Source organism: Monodon monoceros, unplaced genomic scaffold (assembly GCF_005190385.1).
Source record: "Monodon monoceros isolate NGI ecotype Baffin Bay Population unplaced genomic scaffold, NGI_Narwhal_1 Super_Scaffold_21, whole genome shotgun sequence".
Taxonomy (NCBI): domain Eukaryota; kingdom Metazoa; phylum Chordata; class Mammalia; order Artiodactyla; family Monodontidae; genus Monodon; species Monodon monoceros.
The window spans coordinates 20,164,442-20,188,126 of NW_021703778.1; the positions used below are offsets into that span (position 1 = coordinate 20,164,442).

At 42.1% G+C, this 23,685-nt stretch overlaps 1 protein-coding gene and 1 long non-coding RNA gene across 2 annotated transcripts in view; one reads left to right on the top strand and one right to left on the bottom strand.

The window, feature by feature from the left end:
- The window catches only part of PROSER2 (proline and serine rich 2), a 40,701-nt gene extending 21,465 nt beyond the window's left edge, over positions 1-19,236 (bottom strand). Inside the window, exon 1 of the mRNA XM_029238531.1 lies at positions 18,919-19,236. The gene's annotated coding sequence lies outside the window, so the exon portion shown is untranslated. The remainder of the gene's footprint in view (positions 1-18,918) is intronic.
- A 924-nt stretch (positions 19,237-20,160) lies between these two features.
- The window catches only part of LOC114904284, a 35,605-nt gene continuing 32,080 nt past the window's right edge, over positions 20,161-23,685 (top strand). The window contains exons 1-2 of the long non-coding RNA XR_003795920.1: positions 20,161-20,759; positions 23,340-23,394. This is a non-coding gene — a long non-coding RNA (uncharacterized LOC114904284). The remainder of the gene's footprint in view (positions 20,760-23,339; positions 23,395-23,685) is intronic.

The window sequence follows — 23,685 nt, forward strand, 5'->3', positions numbered from 1 at the left end:
GACAGCGAAGGCCTCATTCCCCCAGGACGAACAGGCATCACGAGATACAGTCGGCTGGTCCACAGCCTCGACCGTTAGGACTAAGGTGATCAGGACCCCCGAAGTCAACTTGTTTGGTGATGCTCATTTCCATTTCTCCTTTATCTCCTTCTCCATTATGAAGACGTAAGAATTATTTTTATTTTATTTTTTATTGAAGTACAGTTGATTTACAATGTTGTGTTAAGTTCTGCTGTACAAGCAAAGTGATTCAGTTATACATACATATATATTTCATTTTATATTCATTTCCATTATGGTTTATCACAGGATATTGAATATATCAATATTTCCCCATGCTGTACAGTAGGACCTTGTTGTTTATCCCTCCTAGATATAATAGTTGCCATCTGCTAACCCCAAGCTCCCAATCCATCCCTCCCCCACCCTTCTCCTCCTTAGCAACCACAAGTCTGTTCTCTACATCTGTGAGTCTATTTCTGTTTCGTAGATAAGTTCATATTTTAGATTCCACATATAGGTGATATCATATGATATTTGTCTTTGTCTGACTGTATGATCATTTCTAGGTCCATCCATGTTGCTGCAAATGGCGTTATTTCATTCTTTTTTATGGTTGAGTAGCAGTAAGAATTATTTTTAAGGAAAGATGGGTGTACTAAAAATTTCTTTCGTGCTGAAAATTTGATGAAATAATGTTCTGGCGCCGTCCTCTGCTCTTCGGGTCTGTACTTTCACGCTCCGTCACACTCGGACTCAGGCTTTCCCTGTACTGCTTATAAATTCTATTCTTTTCTGCCTCAGACACCACAACATCATGGTTCCTTTTCCAGCCTCGTTACAGTTCAGAGTTGAGGTAAAGTGACAAGAGCTAACAAATTACTAATGGAAGTTTGGTTGACATCTCCGAAATTCCAGACTCTTTGGAGGCCGTGATACTACTGCAGTTTCTACATAAAATGCTAAGGTCCCATCAGTTAATACCATCGGGAAGTTCATGTTCCCACTTTCAGGAACAAGGACACTGAAACTGTCCCCCCCGAGCCCTAGTCTCATACAGTCCTCTGACTGTTCCAGCAGGAAATTCAGCTCAGCCCCTGAACAACAGACAACTGAGTTCAACAAAACCTTCCAGAAGACTAAAGAAGGCTAGTAGGGAATAAGGGAATATGCCTCCTGTCCATTACATATGACCTGATGTTACGGCAAGTGAGGAAATAGATGCTCACCCCTCCCTACACTGAAAGCACCACCAGGTGGCCTTACGAGCCCCTAAAGAATCCCGAGGGGCACGTGAGCTAAAACCACCATAGGTGCCATCTGGTGGGGGCGGGGGCGGGCAGTGAATCTTCCCCTGACAACGGAGGAAAGACGGGAAGCGAGGTACTGATTCACCTCCAATGAGGGACCTGGGGGACCGTGTGCTCAGTGGGGCAGGACCTGGGACTTGGCTCCGGATCTGTGCAATGAGACAGCACATGGGACCCTCCGTGGGGCGGAGGGTGGTAACTGACTATACCATCCGAGAGCACGCCTTTCTCCTGTGCTACTAGCGTTTTAAAAGCTATTCTGATGCTGTAACACTGTAGTGTTTAGACTTCTACAAATTGTTCCCTTGAAAGAAGATGAGGAAGCTAATCAGAATTCTCCAGAAGGCAGAGTCTGTTGGGGAGAAAGTGGAAACCTTGGTTCAATATCCTTCACAGGCTCGAGCTGTCAGTCTTCTTTCATCTCTTAAGGAATTGAGAACCAGGGGCTCCCTGGTCCTAGTTCCCCAGGAGCCAAAAATATAGAATTCCATGGGTGAGCCACTATGGGGCGTGGATTTCTGAGCGGGGGGCAAGGTCTGCACTGGAAAGGGGAGAGCGTGAGATAAAGAAGCAGGAGCAGATCCGTCTGACAGAGCGGCCAGAGCCGTGAGTCTGTGAGGTCATGACCACCTCACGGTATCTAGTCTCCTTTCCCAAACAAGGGCTCACTTTTTGTGTTTGCTAACAGTGCACTTTAGAAAAGGGAGGCCAGGGTCAGACTAAGAGGGCTCCATAGATGAAGAAACAGACTTCTCCCAGAGGGCGCAGAGCAGGCTCACTGCGGGGGCGCCACAAGCTAGCACCACAAAGGGAAACTAGAGCCGTGTGTGTGTGTTTCTGTTTATTCTCTTGGGCTTCCTGTGTTTGTTGCTCGGTATTTACTAGTAACAGCCTTTTCTGGTAAGGTTGAAGGTCACAAGTGATCTACAGTCTTGGTAAATCTCTGTCTGCCGAGCATGGCCGGTCAGGGCGCAGCAGCCATCCAAGTTGATGGTGCTCGTGGAACTGGTGGAGCTAGTGGGGCAAGTGAACCTCCAAAGTGAGTGCACTGGAGCCAGAGAGGAAGGAAGCTCCTCCTCTTCATTCTCCCCTGTACATTCCAGAAAGACCTAGAATGGCCTGGATGGAAGGCATCCAGCCCTCCTCCCACTATCACCCCACTCCGTCAAAGTTCCAGATGGCCACAGTCAGGTCTGCAGAGCAGCCCAAGAAGCTAGGTCCTTCCACTATTCACCAACCCCCAGAGATGAGTCATCTTGTCAAAGACCCGTCCTGAGGCACAGTGGCTTTCAGCCTCGTCACACAAACAGCTTTGGGGACATCTTTGACACCTCCCTGTCCCTGCCACTCACAACCAACCAGCTGCCCAGCCCTGTTGATTTTTCCTGCCCAATGTCAGTTGGATCCGCTTCCTTTCTGGTCCCCCTCCCGAGTTCAGGACCATTTTTACCACATCATCTGACTGTTCTTGCTTTTTCCATTTTGGCCATCCTTTTGCTGTATTCTTCTGCTGGATTAATCTTGAAACACCACTGTGATGTCACCACTCTCCTAAAAGCAATCACCTTCAACCCACTCCCCACAGGCTGCAGAATCAAAGTTCGTCCAATCAATCAATCCTTGCTTCACTTGGAACCCTATATTCCTTTCTAGTCTTAGCATGTTCTTCTGATGTTTACTGTTCTCCTACTTCATATGGGGCAGATTCCAGGTACTAGAGAAAGACCGATGGGTAAGAGGCATCTCCTCCCCAGAGGAACTTAATCCAGCAACGGGTCAGAACCAGATCTACTGAATACATCCGTGGGGGTAACAGCTGAGCATGTGCATTTTTATCAAGTTCCACAAGTAATTCTGCCACATGGAGGACGGATGCATCACCGTGTTCAGCGCCAAGACAGGGCACATGGGAGCAGGGGGAAGGTGCCCATACTCCCCAGGAGGGCTCAGAGACTTTCAGAAAGGCCAGCAGTAAGAGATGTTTGAGATTTCAGGTTTAAACAAACCATGCTGGGCATTCCAAACACAGAAGGAGAGTAAGCAACACATGGCCTATTTGAAAAGTCGTGAGTGGCTGGGGTGAAGCCCTGAAATGAGCTAAAGCACAGCACAGAATGAGCTGGAAAAGGGAGAAAGTGCAAATAGAGGCACACAGAGAAGTGGACCCAAGCGAAGAGGGACTTGAATCTTGAACTTCACCCACAGGTGGTGGGGAGCCCTGGAGAGAGGCAGCATCACATTTATAGGTTAGAAAGATGACTCTGGCAACAGTTGGGAGGGTGACAGCACCAGGGGGAGAACCTAAAAGCAATCAGGACAAGCGATTTAAAAGAAGGAGGAGGCTGCTCAGTGTTCTCCGGGACACATTTTAGAGTGTGGAAAGAGCTAAAGGACAGAACAGAGTCTAGTATACTTCCATGTGTATAGGGAAAAAAATGAAAAATATCTCTGTTTATGCTTTGATGTGCCTAGAATCTTTCTGGAAGGATACACGAGAAAAATTCCAACAAAGGCTGCCTGTGGGGAGGGAGAAATGGATGGATAGGAAGTAGCTGGAATCATTACAGTAAAATCAGACAAAGGAAAAGAAGGGAAAAGTGAATTACTAGAAACAAAGAGGAGTACTTCAAAATGATAAAAATTTCGATTTACCTGCATGTACCTCAAATATAAATAACATGAGTTAATAAACCCACCATTATAGTGGGAGATTTCTGCACACCACTCTTAACAATAGATAAATCCAGCAGACTGGGAATAAAGAAGATTTAAACAACACAATTAACAAGTTTGATCTAAGCGACATTTACAACATACTAAGTGAAGCAACTTCTTTTTCTTTTTTTTCTTTTTTTTCTTTTTTGCGGTACGCGGGCCTCTCACTGTTGTGGCCTCTCCTGTTGTGGAGCACAGGCTCCGGACGCGCAGGCTCAGTGGCCATGGCTCACGGGCCCAGCCGCTCTGCGGCATGTGGGATCTTCCCGGACCGCGGCATGAACCGTGTCCCCTGCATCGGCAGGCGGACTCTAAACCACTGCGCCACCAGGGAAGTCCGAAGCAACTTCTTAATACATATTTTTTCATGTTCACATAGAATACTTGTGAAAACTGATGGCATCCTGGGCCAGAAATCAAGTCTCAGCAAATTTCAGAAGACTGGTGGTATCAGAAAACACATTATTTTACTACAAAGCAATTAAATTAGAAATCAGTGATCTAAAGATAATCAGAAGAATCCATGTCGTTAGGAATTTATATTTCTAAGTAACTCTTAGAAATATTATTAGAAAGTAGAAAGTATTTAGAACTACATTATAATAAAAATACTGCATATTGAAACCTGTGGGATGTAGCTAAAACATCACTTAAATGCTTACAGTGTTAGAAAACAAGGCTGGAATTTAATGAACCAAGCAAGTAACGTTTAAATTAGAAAAAAAACCAAAAGAATAAACACAGAATAGACAGGGTAAAAAAAAGAATGTGAAATTAGATAGATAGAAAAACATACAATAGAGAACTAAATTTCAAAATTTATTGTTTTGAAAATGCTAATAAAATTGACAAACTTTTGGCAGAACTAATCAAGAAAAAATAGACAAACAATATCAGAATGAAAAGGGAAACATAAGTATAGATGCCACAGGTATTGAAAGGGGGTATTATAAACAATTTTATGCTAGTAGATTTGAAAAGATAGATGAAATGAACAAATTCCTAAGAGAAGATCTCCTTAAAACTAACACCACGAATAAAAGAAAAAATCTGAATAGTAATATAATCATTAAAGAAAATAAATCATTATATAAAAATCTTACAACAAAGAAAACAGCACATCCAGAAAGTTTTACTAGAGAGTTTTATGAAACATTCAAGGAACAAATAACTCTAAGTTTACACAAACTTCTGCAGAGAAGAGAAAAAGTAGAAACAAACTCATCTCATTTTGAGGCTATTAAAACCTTGATGCCAAAACCCAAGAATGTATAAAGAAGAAAAAATTATAGGCTTCTGTCATTCATGAACACAGATACAAAAAGTCCTAAACAAAATTATTAGTAAGCTGGATCTAGAAAGCAAATAATGACCAAGATGACTTAATCCTAAAAATGCAAGGTTGGAATAACGTTGATTTTCCAACATACAGTACAACATTAATTGATTAAAGGAGAAAAGTCATACAGTCATTTCAATAGATGACAAAAAGCATTGGATGAATTTAATATTATGCATAATTTAAAAATAAACTTCACAAATTATGAAGAGAACTTTTTTAATCCAATAAAAGATATCCATAAAAATTATAGCAAACATCATATTTGATGGCAAAATATTAAAACCACTCCCATTACCACCATCCCATCCTCTATTCTATATTGTATATTAAGTCATAACCCACATATAAGGCAAGAAAAAAATGAATAGGGATTGAAAAGGAAGATGTTATTATTCACATATAATTACAGTCTTTGTAGAAAACTCCAAAATTCTGTCAAATTATTAGAATCAGTAAGAGTTTAACAAAGTCACTGGGGATAAGCCAATATAAAAAAAAAATCAATTTCTATATACTAGCCACAAACAACAACTAAAAAAGATACCATTAAAAATAGCATAGGGCTTCCCTGGTGGCGCAGTGGTTGAGAGTCTGCCTGCCGATGCAGGGGACACGGGTTCATGCCCCGGTCCGGGAAGATCCCACATGCCACGGAGCGGCTGGGCCCGTGAGCCATGGCCGCTAAGCCTGCATGTCCGGAGCCTGTGCTCCGCAACAGAAGAGGCCACAACAGTGAGAGGCCCGCGTACTGCAAAAAAAAAAAAAAAAAAAGCATAAAATTGTACTTTCATGGTCGTGCAGTGGTTAAGAATCTGCCTGCCAATGCAGGGGACGCAGGTTTGATCCCTGGTCCAGGAAGATCCCACATGCTGCAGAGCAACTAAGCCCGTGCGCCACAACTACCAAGCCTGTGCTCTACAGCCCGGGAGCCACAACTACTGAGCCCACATGCCACAAGTACTGAAGCCCGTGTGCCTAAAGCCCGTGCTCAGCAGCAAGAGAAGCTGCCGCAATGAGAAGCCTCCGCACCGCAACGAAGAGTAGCCCCTGCTCACTGTAACTAGAGAAAGCCCACGTGCAGCAACGAAGACCCAATGCAGCCATAATTAATTAATTAATTAATTAAAAATAGCATAAAATAAAGATGCATATATGTATATATACATTATATTACTTGGGAAAAGATTTAACAAAAGATGAACTCCAAGAATAAGCAAAAACAAGGTAAACATTTTACAATGGAATACTGTTCATCAGTCAGAGGCAATCAATTGGACGATGGTGTGGATGGATCTTGAAATGTACGGAGTGAAGTTATAATTAGTCTTAGCACAATCCATGTGTATACATTTAAAGCACACACAGCCCTGTATTTTACATCCATAACCAGGGACACATCCCAGTGGTGCGGATGGGTGGATGGGGGCGGGGCACACATCGACTGGACTATAGTCTACACCTGGTCTGCTCCACCACACTGTTTTCTTACACACCTCTTACTGCCCGAAAAACAATAAGATTTCCTGCAGGTTTGAATAATAATGATTTATCAGATCATTTTATCACCTGGGAAACCGTGAAAAGTCCAGATCTCAGGAGATGACACAGGACAGATGAGTTTGGATTTAAAGAGAGAAGCAGAGGAGACACCCATAATCTAGAAACCCTGGGGCAATTTAGGAGGGAAACGCTGAAGGCGGTCTGGCTTAACTAGGAAGGAGAAACCCTGAATTTAAACTTTTCTTGGATCATAATTTAGCTCAAAATTAGCCAGGGAAAGGTTGACCAGATCCAATTTACCTAAGAATCTAAACTGGAACAAATAGATAAGTTCCCTTACATTCAACTACTAAGCTTTGTCCCACTTGGTGGGGGGAAGGGAATTGCGTCTTCTGAGACTTAGATTCCCTGCAGACATGCTAAACAAAATCACAAGGGTGATTATTGTCTTTGCAGTTCTGAACACGAAGGGGAAAATGATCCTCCTTAACCAAGTGATGTGGAACTAATTTTGCTTAGCATGTCTGCGTTACACTTTAGAAAGAGAACTGCTCCAACTGACAGCCAAGGCAAACGCTTCACAAAAGAAAAGAAAGGTTGGGTCTTAGGGTTCTGAACCCTGTGGGCTATGATCCAGGCTTAGAGACCCTGACTCCTGTCTAGACACCACTATGAACCACCACAGCTACGGTACAGTCAGCAGAAGCACAGCTTAGCTGGGAAAGGAGAAGAAATGAGCTTTTTAAAAACACCCCCTTCCCATATTGGGCCATCCACAAGGGCCAGACCCATGTGCAAACCTACATCCCACTCTTTCATCATCTCATTCTCCATTCATAGGAACATTGGGAAGATTTGTTCCCAAACCTAGAAAAAGAATCTTAGGACAGAAATTACCTTGAAGACTATATCCTGAGAAATCCCAATATGATGATTTAACGGCCAAGCCGCTTTCAAAAAGATATGTTCTTCTTGACCTTCAAGGACATTAAAAATGAAGGAGCTTCCCCGTGGGAACTGTTTCTGGGTCATCACAGCTCATTACCACTCATGGGCTTTTCCTATGGTTAAGCAGTGGGCGAAAGTAAAGAAAGAGCCATTTTTCATGGAATGTATACAATCTTAGATGAAAGAATCAGAAAACACAAAATAGCCATTGTTGGCCTTAATGCTGGCCGCTCTTGACAACCTTTGTTTGTCTGAACATGTACTGATGTACTTTGCTCTGATTTACACAAACAAAGAAGACAGGGGTCCTAATTTTATAGCTTTCTATAGCTTCTATAGTTTTCTGTCTAGTTCTCTGCTCATTCCTGTTTTTATGGGAGTGATGTGCATTAACAAAAATGAGTTTTAGGGTTTCCCTGCTGGCGCAGTGGTTGAGAGTCCGCCTGCCGATTCAGGGGACACGGGTTTGTGCCCCGGTCCACATGCCGCAGAGCGGCTAGGCCCGTGAGCCATGGCCGCTGAGCCTGTGCTTCCGGAGCCTGTGCTCCGCAGTGCGAGGGGCCACAGCAGTGAGAAGCCCGCGTACCGCAAAAAAAAAAAAAATTTTTATAATGAGAAATTACCTAGAAAATGAAGCTGTAATCGATGCCAAGACTCTTTTATACTGTTTTATTAACCTAATCCATAAGTTAAAAGGAAACGGAGTCCTGATATTCTTTCTTTTCTACTATTCAACTTAATTACGGCTTGAATAAAATTCTTAGACTAATCATTTCATTTCTTCCCCTAAAAATAATTTATAGATGAACTCCATAGAAATGATTGTGCTCTAGTTATGACAACACACCTGATAATGCAACACAACTCTCAGTCCCACCTCCCATTTCACACATAAAGGACAGTCTCTGGCCCCTCCCATCCCTCTCGGTACCAAAGATGCACATTTAGACACAAATGTAAAGAACTGACCTGGTAGGCAGGTAAAAGTTGTTTGGGGTCCTGTAGTTCATTTTCTTCCAAGTTTTCTGCCCTCAAAAACTTTGTTAAAAATAAAACAGGGCTTCCCTGGTGGCGCAGTGGTTAAGAATCCGCCTGCCGCCAATGCAGGGGTTTGAGCCCTGGCCGGGGAAGATCCTATATGCCGCGGAGCAACTAAACCCGTGCACCACAACTGCTGAGCCTGCACTCTAGAGCCCGTGAGCCACAACTACTGAGCCCGTGTGCCATAACTACTGAAGCCCTCGCGCCTAGAGCCCGTGCTCCACAACTAGAGAAGCCACCTCAATGAGAAACCCGTGCACTGCAATGAAGAGTAAGTAGCCCCCTCTTCCGCAACTAGAGAAAGCCCGCGCACAGCAACGAAGACCCAACGCAGCCAAAAATAAATAAATAAAAATTTAAAAAATAATAATAATTAAAAAAAAAGATTCAGTGCAGCATTCACCAGTGAATTGCAAAGACCTAATTAACCTTTCTGAAATCCTGGATTCCTTTTGGGACCACAGGCCTATCAAAGTGGGCACCGTTTTTGTTTTCCTAACCAATCCTGCCAAGGAGCTGTAAGAACATAGGGCTTTAAAGTGTGTCTGGAATCTGGCCTAACCTTGTCTCTTCACACTTATTGCCACAATAGGAACCCTTTTATCCAGCCGGGTCTCCTTCATGCTCTGCTCGGGTGTGAGCCACGTTTGGACTGCTTCCCCGTCCCTCTCCTGTCCATCCTCAAAGCCTGGCTCATGAACGATGGCAAACCCCATCTAGTCTTCCTTCAGAATGCTGCCCATCGCCTGGCTCCTCCAGTACTGCTTACTTTCCACCACTTTTTAACCACATGATGCCACCTTTGTCCCTCCGATACAACTCATCACATCAGATTTCATTATGCTCGTAATTCCTTTTCCTCAGTTAGACTAGACTTGCAGGCAAAGCTCTCTCTCTCTTTTTTTTAAACTATAGCCACAGGATTTTGGAAAATATTCATCCCAAAATATTGACTTAGTATTTGTTACTTAACCAAAATTTATGTTTTATTTATTTTTTAAAAAAATTGTATGGAAGTACAGTTGCTTTACAATATTGTGTTAGCTTCAGGTGTACAGCATAGTGATTCAGTATTTTTTGCAGACTATATTCCATTATAGGTTATTGTAATATAATGGCTATAATTCCCTGTGCTATACAGTATATCCTAGTTGCTTACCTATTTTATGTGTAGTAGTTTGTATCTGTTTATCCCATACCTCTAATTTGTCCTTGCCTTCCTCCCTCTCCCCTTTGGTAATCATGTTTGTTTTCTATGTCTGTGAGTCTGTTTCTGTTTTGTATATATTTTGTATATACATGCATTTGTATTATTTTTTAGATTCCATGTATAAGTGATATCATATAGTATTAGTTTTTCTCTGTCTTATTTCACTAAGCAAATACTCTCTATGTCCATCCACACTACGTCAAATGGCAGTATTTCATTCTTTCTTATGGCTGGGTAATATTCCATTGCATATATACCATGTTTTTTTAATCCAGTCATCTGTGGATGGGCACTTGGGTTGCTTCCATGTCTTGCCTATTGTAAATAGTGCTGCTATGAACACAAAATTTATATTCTAAAACTCTAAAACCATGAGAGTATCCTTAAAACAGACCTTTGATGTAGAAGAAAAGTTTGAACACGTAGGAGTCATTTCAGACATGTTAACCTTGTTGCAGTAAGTGTCCTTTATCCTTCTATCATATTCAGAGACCAAAGCCTTGAAATTTATGAGAAATTACTCTCAGTCAACCTTTATGTTCCAATCAAGGGCAAATGTGGAGCAGGAGGGGAGTAACTTTAAACGTAAATAATGATCTGTTAAAAACTTGGCACCAATAACATCAGACACACTAAGCCAGTAATGCTTCCTGATATTAACATGTGATAAGTATCAGGATGAATGCACACACGTGTACATCGACAGGTGTAACCATGACCAACATTAACTTCTAAAATGGGCCTCTCAAATAAACAGCTGAAGTAAAATAAATAAGTAGTAACTATTCTTTAGTATGGGCTCTTTCTCCATGTGCAGAAAACAAAAGCCTTGGAAAGAAAAGAATGCTTCCAAAAAATACTCACTAAGCAAACTAGCAAACTAGAACTGGATCCCAGCACAGAACATCAAAGGGAAATCTTTTTCAGGTAGAGGCTGGTTGTTGCTGGGAGAGCTGGGGGCGGAGGCTTAATTTTGTCTGGCGTTTTAAACGGTTGACATGGTCAGTGGTTTAGCATTCCTTTTCCTTCGCTTTTTTCTCTGAATGGTTTTTTCCCTTACTTCTGAAAATGTCTGCTGTAAGAACTTAGGACCTTAAACTCTTAACTGGCACTCAAAGGTATTAAAGACAAACACTTCAAAGGCTTGTAGTTTTACTTCTCCAGAAGAATTAGCATGCTTTCATTTAGAGGTTTTTTTTTTTTTTGGAAAAGCTCTTACTGAAACAATGTAAAAATCAAGGTTGGTTTCAGATCTTCTCAATTGTGAATATTTTCAACTGTTAATAGGAGGCAGTAATTAATTTACTTAAGGCCGTATGCCACATGAAAGTAACTGATTCGCCTACTCATAAGCAAACACTTTCACAGCAGAGGCCTCAGCCAGGTAGGCTGGTTAACAGGCCCCAAGGGAAGAAGTCTCCCACCACCAGTGTACTACCGCCAGTGTACTACCACTGAACAGAAGATTCGGAAATCAGATTTTCCCAACGTAAATCCTCACCCGAAAAAACCCTGACCAGATTTGAGTTTTGTTACTAATAACAAAAAGTAATAACCCAGGAAGAAGCAAACAGAAAAGCATCAACAGGAGGAAAATCTAGTTACATCTGATGAAATGTTTGCAAAGGTAGACACTTCAAATTTTGATTTTTGGCTCATTTAAAAAAAATTTACATTCTGTATGCATACTGCACTTCTGGATTGTTTAACAAATTAAAAAAAAAAAATCAAAGGAAAAGTCCCAGGTTAAGTTGCTCTTGTTTCGTTAAACAAGCTTGTGTGCTCTCTCTTTATTTATTCAGCAAATGTCACCAGAGCAGGCACTATGCCCTACTCCGGGGAGCTAAAATGTAGACCTCCTTACTTGTCATAACAATTATACCTTATTGTTTTATAATGCTTTTTCTTTCTTCTGAGAAGCTCAAAAAAATTCTTAGCTGAGTTTTTCATTCCTCCTCACAGCAAAAATAAAGCTGACCGAGAGCATGTTCATCCTGCGCTGGTATTTACAACACCTGGTTAGACTGGAAGCCAAGATCTGATTTACATTTCTTATCTCAGGCTGAACAGATTTAAGTCCAAACCTGAGTGGGGCAAAGCTCCCGCAAGACCTCCTGCTGGGTCAGCCCACTGCATCAGACTTTGAACCCAGTCTTCCCCAATCTCTTTGCCAGCCGTGCATCTCCAGAGGCTCTCTCCTTCCTCTTCCTGGACGCCTGCAACCCAGGAACAAAGCACTCAACTCCCTCCCTGCAAATCCAGGCCCTTGGGTGCAAACTCCTACTCCAGTTTTAATAGAGGGGTAGAGACAAGGGGCTTTCAGAACTTTTTAAAGAAATGGGGGACTTCCCTGGCGGTCCAGTGGTTAAGACCCCGTGCTTCCAATGCAGGGGGTGCGGGTCAGGGAACTAAGATCCCACAAGATGTGGGGCGTGGCCAGAAAAAAAAAAAAAGAAATGGGGACAACCAGTATAAAACAGATAATCAGCAAGCACCTGCTGTATAGGACAGTGATCTCTACTCAGTATTATATAATAACCTATAAGGGAAAAGAATCTGAAAAAGACATATATATATATATATATATGAATCACTTCGCTGTATACCTGAAACTAACACAACTTTGTAAATCAACTATATTTCAACTTAATATAGTTAAATTGTGGTTGAGAGTCTGCCTGCCAATGCAGGGGACACGGGTTCGTGCCCCGGTCCGGGAAGATCCCACATGCCGCGGAGCGGCTGGGCCCGTGAGCCATGGCCGCTGAGTCTGCGTGTCCGGAGCCTGTGCTCCGCAACGGGAGAGGCCACAACAGTGAGAGGCCCGCGTACTGCAAAAAAAAAAAAAAAAAAACTGGAAAAAAAAAAAGAAAAGAAATGTGGACAACCGAATGTTGAAAAAACTGGATGACGCTAACCAACAGTTAAGATGATACTGATGTCAGCATTTCAAGGGCCTATCAGCCTCTCTGAGAGAAAGCTCAGCACCTTAAATGAATCAACAGTGGAATCTGATAATTACTCAAATTACTCAAAATTTGACAAAGACCCCTTGGCTACTGAAGCTGTCCGGCTCCTCACCACTTTGGAAAAGAAAAACAAGACTGACATGAGAATTCGGTAGGAAATACAGTATTTAACACACTGTATTTTTATGTGAATTTTCAAGTTCCCGGCAACATTCTTCTAGCAGTTGAGAAGGGAAGGGTCAAACCCCTGGCCCACAGTTAGTAAATTGAATTGTATGAAGCTGCCATTGGTGTAGGTCAAAAATAGTTGAATATAGGTAGTTTTCTATGGTTAACCAAACAGTTTTGGAACTGAATTGATAACTAACATTGTAAAAAAGTGAAGTGTTCCTTGAAATGCAATTTTGGTTGCAGTATGGCTTTATTACACATTGATACTAAAATGCTTTTCCTCAGATGATACCTCTGAAATCACAAATGAATGAATAGGGGGGGAAATACACAACAGGTTCACCTCACACACACTTTACAGACAATCTGACTGATGAAGTGAAGCTGCCTGTATCAGCAGGAGCTCAGACCACAAATTCATTGGTTCTCTAGTATGTGTGGAGGACAAGTTATATGAGGAAACTGAGGTCAGAAAGAGTTGGATTTAGGCTTCAGATTTCCACTCCAGAAGAATGCTTTTTTGGACTTTTTCTGCACCAGAACTTCTATTCAACATTGGACATTTTCAGCGCCATCCCCTTGTCTGTACTGTCTTATCTCCTTCATCTTTCTTTCCTTCCTTCCTCAACCCTCAACCCTCAACCCTCCGCTCAACTCAGATTATTGCCTCAGTGTACAAACGTCTCGTCCACAGCAGAACACAGGTCACTCGTGACCCGTCAGCGGTTCATGCCCCCAAACTCAAGGCTAAACTTTTCGGCATGATGAGCAAAGCCACGGTTCTACCATTCTGACATCCCACTATCCTGCCCTTCTTGGCCCGGTTCCATTAAATCCTCCTGAAAGAAAGGGTACCTCTATCCTCCACTCCCTGAAGACCTGTGGGCCTCTGAGATAGACTCCCACTTGACACCTATATCTCTGTTACTAGATCACAAGATTCTCGAAGGTGGGGACCACACTCATTGACCTCTGTATTCCCAGTTGTGCCCAGCACGGAAGGAACTTAAATGTTCATGAAAGCTCTTCAGACCCTCTGAATCTTCACAGAAAATGTCAAATGTGCCATTTTAGAAAACAGCACCTGACCAAACTCACGTGTCTAGTATAAAAGAGCACAGGCATCTTTTTCTTTTCCGCACACAAGATAATTCCTTTAAGTTTTACAAAATAAACTATTTTACATACACTAATTTGTAAGGGAGAGCTGTGGTGAATCATGAATGTATAACCTCCAGTTTCAAGGTCTGAGAGGGCCTGAGAAGTCATTTAGTCCTGCCCCCAGTTTTACAGACCAGGAAACCGAGGTCCACAAAGGTAAAGTGGTGAACCCGATGGTTACACGGCTATTTGGTATTGAAACCTCTGGTGGAGAGAGTTAAGTACTGCTCTTTTTCCCTATGCCAGGCTCTATGAATCAGTTAGTTTTAAAAAATAAAATGTAACCTGCAAACATCCAAAAGAGAAGCGTATGAGGAGTAGTAGGTTTATATCTCCAATGACGACTCAGTGATCAGCACATGGCAGGTGGCCCAACAGCCTACAAATACTGCTGAATGAAGAGACGAACAGCCCAGGCCTTTGGACCAATAACTAAAATAGGTAAAATATTAAATATTTAAAAAGCACTAGTCAGACAACCGGTCTCCTGGAAGGAGCAGCAGAAGCCGGAAAGAGAAAGAGAAAGAAACAAAACCAAAACAATAGAATGAGGGTTGGAGAAGGTACATACTATACAAACCAAGTCCTATAAAAATAATTATACTTACATGCAAGATGCTGGTGATATAAAAGCTAATACAAAAGAGAATCAAGTCCTTGAATAGACCTGTCTCCAAAGAAAATCTGGAAGTGGGCAACAAGCCCATGAAAAGATGCTCATCATTATTAGTCATTAGGGAAATGCAAATCAACACTTCAATGAGACACCACTTCATGCCCATTGGGGTGGCAATAAAAACAAAAACATGGAAAATAACAAGTGTTGGTGAGGATGTGGAGAAACTGGAAACCTCCAACATTGCTAGTGGGAATGTTAAATGGTGCAGCTACCGTGGAAAAAAGTTTGGTGGTTCCTCATAACTTCACTACTCACGATAACCAAAAGGTGGAAATGACCCAATGTCCATGAGCTGATGAGTGAATAAGCAAACTGTGATACATTCCTACAATGGAATATTACTCAGCCATGAAAAAGAATGAAGTACTGATTCATGCTACAACATGGATAAATCTTGAGAGCATCATAAGTGAAAGAAGCCAGACATATGTTGTATGATTCTATTAACATGAAATATCCAGAAAGGCAAATCCATAGAGACAGAAAGCAGATTAGTGGTTGCCAAGGCTGGAGCAGAGGGGAAATAGGGAGTGACTGTTTAATGGGTATGGAGTTTCCTTTTGGGGTGATGAAAAAGCTCTGGAACTGGATAATGGTGATGGTTGCAAAACATTGTAAATGTACTTTTTTACACTTTAAATATGTGCAGTTTATTGAATGTCAATTATACCTTAGTAAAGATATTTGAAAGAAAATTTTTAAAAATTGGAAAAGACATATCAAGCAAATATTAACAACAGCAACAATTAAAAGATCACTTCTGGTTATACTACATCAGACAAAATAGACTTTAGGGCAAAAATCCTCACTAGTGATAAAAGTAACTATGTTATGATAAAAATTCAATTCCTATTAGACATTGCATGCCTAACAATATAAATTTACAAATGCATACTGTTAGATATTAAAATAGAAAGCTGTTTATACAAATAGTCTCAGAATATTTTTTAGTTCAAATACAAGGAGATATGGACAAAGATCCCATTCTAGTGGGATCTTTCATATACCTCTCTCAATTACTGACATGTTGAGCAGACACAAAGTTAGTGAGGAATGATGCAATTAATAAGGTTCATTTAACGGATATCTGTAGACCTCTACAGAACAAAATGAAAGAAAACACATTCTTCTCAAACACATATAATGTGAATATACTTAATGCCACTGATTTGTACACCCTAAAATGATAAATTCAATGTTATATGTATTTTACTACAAAAAAAAAAAAGAGAGAGAGAGAACCAAGTGTTTCCAGTAGTAGCGTCTTTGGAAATATCCAGTCTGAAGATACGAGTTCGTAAGGAGCAATCACATCCCTAATCAATAAGGCAGAATGTTCTGCCCTACACATTCCTCTACTACCGATCCCGACTGCACGGATTTTAAACCCAGCACCTACTTTCTCAAAACAGGATTCAAGATTAATGCTGCGGGTCTGGGAGGGGGACAACGGAGTTACTGAGAAGTGCAGCTTCAGGGTGGTTCTCTACAGAGGTGGCTACAGTGACTGCACTGTACTGACGCCACTGTGTCAATGTGAACAGATGCTGGACCCACTCAGATTCAAGAGGGGAAGGCTGCAACGTCCCAGGGGTAGAGCTGCCCAGCCCATCCTCCTGAGAACACACAGGCAGCGGGGAAGCCACCAACACTGCCACCAGAGAGGGCAGTGGAAACTGAAACAAAAAGCCGCCCTCCGCCAGTGATGGCAGCGGCTCAGGTTCTGGGATGCTTCTAGGATGCCACGGCACTACTGGCGGCCATCCACAACCAGGCGGATAAGACGCACTTGAACTCTTGTTCCAGAGGATGCCCTGTTCTCAGTTCTGCTCCACTCAAGCCTTTCCCCTCTCTCCCCCCAGGCTTCAAGGCTCAGCTCTCTCTCCTGTAGTTACTTGAGATGATCTTGACAATCAACACAGGGTGCCAACCACAGGCTCCTAAGGTGTCTGAGAACTTTGGAACCAGGGCCAGGTGTATCTTCAGCTCCTGATGAAGGCTTACTCGATCTGGTTTTAATCTGTTTGGGCCGTGTGGCTGTTATCTAGATGTGTCTGTATGTCCCATGACTAGTTCAGCACTCAGCACATTGTAGGTGGTCAAACAGGCCTGAAAATACTGCTGAATGAATTAATGAACACGCAGGGCCTGCACGAAAACAAGCAAATCCCGCCCTCCGCCACAAAGGGAGCCATCGTGGTGTCAAACACCCGCATGTTTTCTTAAAAGCATCTCTCCTCTTTCCAGCCTTCTCTAAATTATCTGATTTTGGCTTTCTGATTTCTAGTAATGGAGAAAATGTGTTACTTTTAAATTATCAGCATCCAAAATTCCCCCCCCCAAAATGTAAAAAAAGCTCTGAAGTGCGGTTACCAAGGCATATACCCCGTCCCTTAAAAATGGCTATTACTGGTCTGAGCAAGAAAATACACAAGATTCCATACATACACTGTCAAGTTTGGCAAGAGAGATTTTAGACAACTTCCACCCTTCCCACCCAATCCCAAGTAAACAGGGCATTTGTTTGTATTTCCACATTGGCTTCATGAACCAAAATACCTCCTCCACCTAGAAAAACAATCTGTAACATTCAGACACTGAGCTTTGAGGGCAGACTTTTCATTGCATGCTAGAGCAGTAAGAATGTAGTGCTTAAAAAAAAGAGTAGAAAAGCATCTTTAATAAACTTAGGTTCTCCTGTGAGCATTTTCCTCACGTTTACACTTATATCTGATTTGGTGTTTCTATATCTTTCAGAAATATAGATTTTAAAAAAAATCGTTCTGCATGAAAATTGGAGCCAGAGAAACCTTCTTTGTACGGTCTCCAGAAGCAGACCTGAGTGTTCTACTGTGTTTAGGGGGAAAAGACACAAAAATCATTTTCCTTTAAGTTTTCGCTTTGCACCAAGTAGGTCCTGGCAAAGAGTTAAATGTTTTCTGATGTTAGTTCCTGCGGTTTAAGAAAAAAATAAAAATATAAAAGGCTAGGTGCTTAAATTTAGACTCCGTAAAACAATACTGGGAAACTTTCAAAGCTTTGGAGAAATTCTGGAGTTTATTTTATTTGCATCACATCGGCCACATCGCCTTCTCTTTTTATAATCCCTCTCCCCCCTGCTCACCGGCTGATCCTACACGTTCCCGCGTGATTCAGTTACCTGTTGGGGGTCAGGGGTTGGGGAGCGGGGTTGGGGACGAAAACCTACTGGTCACTTTGCGCAGGACCCAAGTTCAACAGGTGGCTTCGGCCACCTCCTGCCAATATGAGGCTCCCGCCCTCCTCTCCGCGGGGGATGGGACACAGCGCCCTGGGAATTCGACGGCTGCGGCGGCAATTGGTGCTCCGGGGAGGGCGGTGGGGACAGGGCAGGGGTGTTGGGACAACCCGGACCTCTCTGCGCGTAAAGCAAGAATCGTGCCATGGACCACCTTCGCCCGCCGCCAGGACAGCCTCGGAGTCGGAAAGCCTCGCGTCCTCCCCACCGCCCCCGAGCCGGACGCACGCGGACCCCCCGTGATCCCGAATGAGGCCCCGGGTTTCCCGGGTGGGAGGCCACCGGGTCGACGACGGCCCCTCGGACGGCGCCAGAGCCTTTCCTAACTTCCAAGGGACGCGATGCGGAGGAGCGGGAGAGCAAGCAGAAGAGATCCCCCCTGGGAGGGAACCCGCAGGGACGCGCGGGAAGCGCAGGCAGCCGGCTCACTAGCAAAGGGGCTCGCCCTTCCCGCCCTGGACCCCACCAGAGCCCCGATCTCCCCCGACCGGCTGCAAACGTCGCCCCACTCACCGACGTGCTGGACAAGGGGATCGGCTGCCAGGACGCCCTCCCGCCCTCCGACCCTGTCCGGGATCGAGAAGCCCGCACTCACCTCGCAGGAGTCCCGCAGGAGCCCACCCGCACCGCAAGCGGGAGCCGAGCCCTAGCGCCGCCCGTTCGCCTGTCCGCCCGCGCGCGCCTCGCAGACCTTCCAGGGCCGCCCCGCCGCGCGCGCTCGTGCGCGCTCCCGTCGGGGTCTCGGCTGCTCCCTCCTCAAACTCACACGGCGCGCGCCCGGGGCATTTAAAGGGACAGGCCCCCGCGCCGGCGCTGCCCCGCAGCCGCCTCTCGGTGTTGGTGCGAGGTTTGAATTGGGGACGATCTGAGGAAACTCCAGCCCCATATCTGAGTTAAACACTCGGAGGAGAAATAGGGATTTGCATTCGAAGCTCTGAATAAGACGGGACATTTTTTTCCCCTCCTTGGTCAGTTTTGAGAGGTTATTTTACATTTAATGACAATAATAACTACCACGTATCGAATTCTTATTACCCTTGGACAAGGCATTTAACACACACACATTATTTCATTCCATCCTTAGAACCCCCAATTTCTTATCCCCATTTTACAGAGGAGGAAAACTGAGGTTCAGAAAGGAGAGGAAACTCGTCCAAGAGGTTTTGACCCCATTCCTTGGTGCCATTTCTTCTTTATCACCATGGAAATATCCACTGAGGTTAATAGCTGGTTGTGGAAGGCTTCTGTAAGTTGGTGGAAGTTAATGTTACCGGTGTTTCCATGGGGTGGGACAACTCTGTAGGAAAGGAGAAAACAAGAGTTATAGGGTTTTATTAATTATAGTGTTTGATATATACTCAAATGGCAGACATAAACCCGTATTGCAAAGTGCTGTTGGTGCTTATCCCCATTTTACAGAAAATTAAGGAAGTGGTTGGTGGCACAGGATGACTGAGTCACTGGTGGCACTCGGGGCTGAGCCCCAATTCCTTAGTCCTTATATCATTTCTTTGCTCTCCCCAGGAGGAGATACCTGATTAAAGGGAAGAAAACTTTTTCACTAATAACATATTGGCCTCATCTAACTCCCTGCATCTTTAATTAATGTTTACAAAGCACTTTAATCTACCGCACTTACTAGTTAATTAGGCAAGTATTATTATCCCCCTCTTTCTGAACCAAATCCAGGAGAGAGTCTCAATTCTGTCAGTCCTTAATCCTCATTGAATAATGGACCTAAGCTTTCTGTTCATGTTCTTTTTTCTCTTAAATTTTGTTCCATGTAAACACTAATGCATGTATCGTGAATTGGCTTAGTAAAAGTTAAATAGTATTAAATAGCCACAGGCGAGAGTAATATAGGCAGCCCCTGTTTTTCACAAATTCAGATAAAGAAAAAAAGACATTATAAGTGCTTCCCAGAATTATTTTTCCTTTTTAGTAGTGTTCTTTTCGCTTGGTTAAGCTTTTATGATGTATAAACATATGTGTAGCTTAGTTTTTTAGCTTAAAAATTTTTAATGTACACATTACCTTGTGTGTATGAATTAAATTTTACACGGTATCTTTTCTTCCAGGTGAAGAGGAGATAGGGAAGAAGAAATTGAAGGATGATGGGATTAGGAAGGAAGAAAGGGGAAAGAAAAACGCACAAAAAGAAAAAAAGGGTGGGAGGGTGTGGCGGACAGGAAATGAACAGGGAAGAAAATGAGACTGAGGTTTCAACCAAGGCGGTAGGGGGAGGAGGCCAGCCCTGCTAGCTCGTACCTGATCTTTGTGGGAATTGCGAACAGGTGGCCCTTCCGCGGGGCCGGCGCAGCGTGAGTACCTGAGCTCAGGCTGCCTTCCAGTACCCCCTGCACCCCTGCCCAGGCACCTCTGTGCCAACTGAACCTACTCAAAGGCACTAGAAGGTGAGAAAGGACATAAAGTGAGGTAAGAAAACAAGGAATGGCTTAGAGGGGGAATTTAAAGATTGTTATTCCTAAAAGTACTTAGATAACGTCAATGGAGAAAAGAACGAAGAAACATCTGGAGGGTTTTTGGACCTGCTGTTGTTACTACTTTAAAAATCCATGAAATTGACAAAATTTTACTTTCTTTTCACTCGACTTTTTACTAAATTCTTCTGAGGCTGTTCTTTGCTAAGAAAATGCCGGTGATACATGGCTCAAAATATTAGACAATTATTCTTATTAACTCTGTGTAAGTTAAAAATTTTAAAGTAAACTTTAAGCTAAACATATAATTTTTATTGTATAAAAATAATTACTGTGTAAAATTGGCTTGAGAAACTGCAATATTTATAATGACCACTAGAGGGAGGTAGACAGGAAAGGAGAAAGTGGTTAGTGAGTAAGCTTCCTGAGTTTACTAAAAATTATAGCATTTTAGAGCTGAAAGAGGACATGTCAAAAGACATGATTTTGCTTTATGCCTCTTCCACTTAGAATATGTGTAATCTTGAGCTGTTTATTCTTTTTGAGACTCAGTTCCTCAACTGTACAATGAAGCTATTAACACCTACCTTGGGAGGCTAAAACAAAATTATTTTAAAGTTTACTTGAACAAGTAGCAGATAAGAAGGGTTAAGAAGATTATGAAAATGAAGAAACAGATGGGAAATTTCCCTGTTTGTTAGTTAAACAGTATAAAATAATAATTTAAAGTATCAAAATAGAATATTAGTAGATATTGAATGATATAGATAATAAAATAGGATAACCCAGAAAAAGACAGTGTTGATATACTGTAGATTTTAATATGTGATGGAGTCATCTAAAATAAATGAAAAAGGGACAGATTCTCAATAAAATGGACTTGAGAAAGCTAGTAATTTGAAAAAAAAAATCAAGTTGAGCTCATACATTTCATTATGTGCTAAAAGAAATTTCAGCTACATTAAAGAACTTTAAAACTAGGAGAAAATTTAGGCAAATATTTATGTAACCTCAAGATGGGGGAAGAAAAGAAATCGAAAAATCATAAAGGAAATCACCAGTAGACTAGATTACATAAGAATTTTAAAATTGTGACAACTAAAAATATTGTGAACAAAATAGAAAACAGAACAAATCTGACAGTTCATTTTTTAAAAAAAATTTATTTGTTAATTTATTTTGGGCTGCACTGGGTCTTCGTTGCTGTGTGCGGGCTTTCTCTAGTTGCGGCGAGTGAGGACTACTCTTTGTTGCGGTGCGCAGGCTTCATTGCGGTGGCTTCTCTTGTTGCGGAGCACGGGCTCTAGGCACGGAGGCTTCAGTAGTTGTGGCACGTAGACTCAGTAGTTGTGGCTCGCGGGCTCTAGAGCACAGGCTCAGTAGTTGTGGTGCATGGGCTTAATTGCTCTGCGGCATGTGGGATCTTCCCGGACCAGGGCTCGAACCCATGTCCCCTGCATTGGCAGGCGGATTCTTAACCACTGTGCCACCAGGGAAGCCCTGACAGTTCATTTTGTCCTCAATACAAGAGTACACACACATTGATAAGAAAACTCTAATAACTCAATGAGAAAATTTCCTCAAAGAAAAAATAAAAACGATTAGTGTGTATATGTAATTATATTTTAAAGTGTTTGGATTACCCAGTAATTGAAAAAATTAAAATAGTAAGCAATATTTTCATCTATTAAATTAGAAAAACGTTTTAAAATTCTAACATTCAGTACTGGCAGGAGTGCAATGAAATGGGCAATTTTATATATTATAGTGGGAGCATAAGTTGATATAACTTTACTGGAAAGTGATTTTGTGAAATATTTCAAGACCCTTAAAAATGTTTATATACTTTGGCCTACAATTCCATATCTAGGGATTCAACAGAAATAATCAGAAAAGGGGAAAAATATTTGTGCACTGTCTCCTTTTTCATAATGTCAGAAAATTAGAAACAACCAAAAAATCCAAAATTAGGGGGAAGTTTAAGTGAACTATTATGCAGCTATTAAAAATGAGGTATTTTTCATGAACACAAGAAAATACCTAAATATATTGTTAAAGGGGAAAAAAGAACATTACAGAATTGTGTGTAAACTATTGCTTCAGCTATGGAAAAATGCATGTATATATTCAAAAACTAGACGGAAATATATCAAAAGGATGACAGTTACTCTTTCTGGCTGTGATTATGTGATTCTTATTTACAGTATTGTATATGTCCCAAATTTTCTGTTGTGGTTCTATATTTACTGTTATAAATCAATACAGACTAATACAAATTTTTTGATACAATAAATGCCAATGTGCATAGCATAGAGTCTGGCTTATATCAAACATTCCATAAATATTTGGTAGATAATAGAAGGAGGGAAGAGAAGGAGATTGATGCACTTCAAGGATGACTTGCTATTGAAATTTCTTGATTTAAAAAAAGAAATAATTATTCTACAAATGAGGAAATTACAGCCTGGAGGTTTTTTGGTGACAAATTTCAAGAAAAACTTTAAAAGATGATAATAAAGTGGTTCCATACTTCCTGAAAGCAAGTAGATAACATGCTACCTTGTCTGTATTCCAGGTCCATATTCTGAAGGAGAACTACATGTTGGAAGAAACAAATGTGGAAGAAAATGGTAAATAATTTTATCTGAACTCAATGATAAGAGTCTGAAAGAGAAGCTAGGTTCTAAAAAGATCCCTGATGAAGAAGTGCTGTTCATTCACGCTTTAGGACCTGCCAAGTGACTGACGTCCAAACAGGAAGAGAGAATGTATGGAGCCCATTCATTTTTCATCCAGAGATTGCTTGTGGTTTCTTCTGTGCCAGGTGTTACTAGGGGTAAAGTCCGGGAGATGCAACAGTGAACAGTATGGATAAGTTCCCTGTCTACAGGGAATTTATGGTCCAGGAGGGCTTGGTGGGA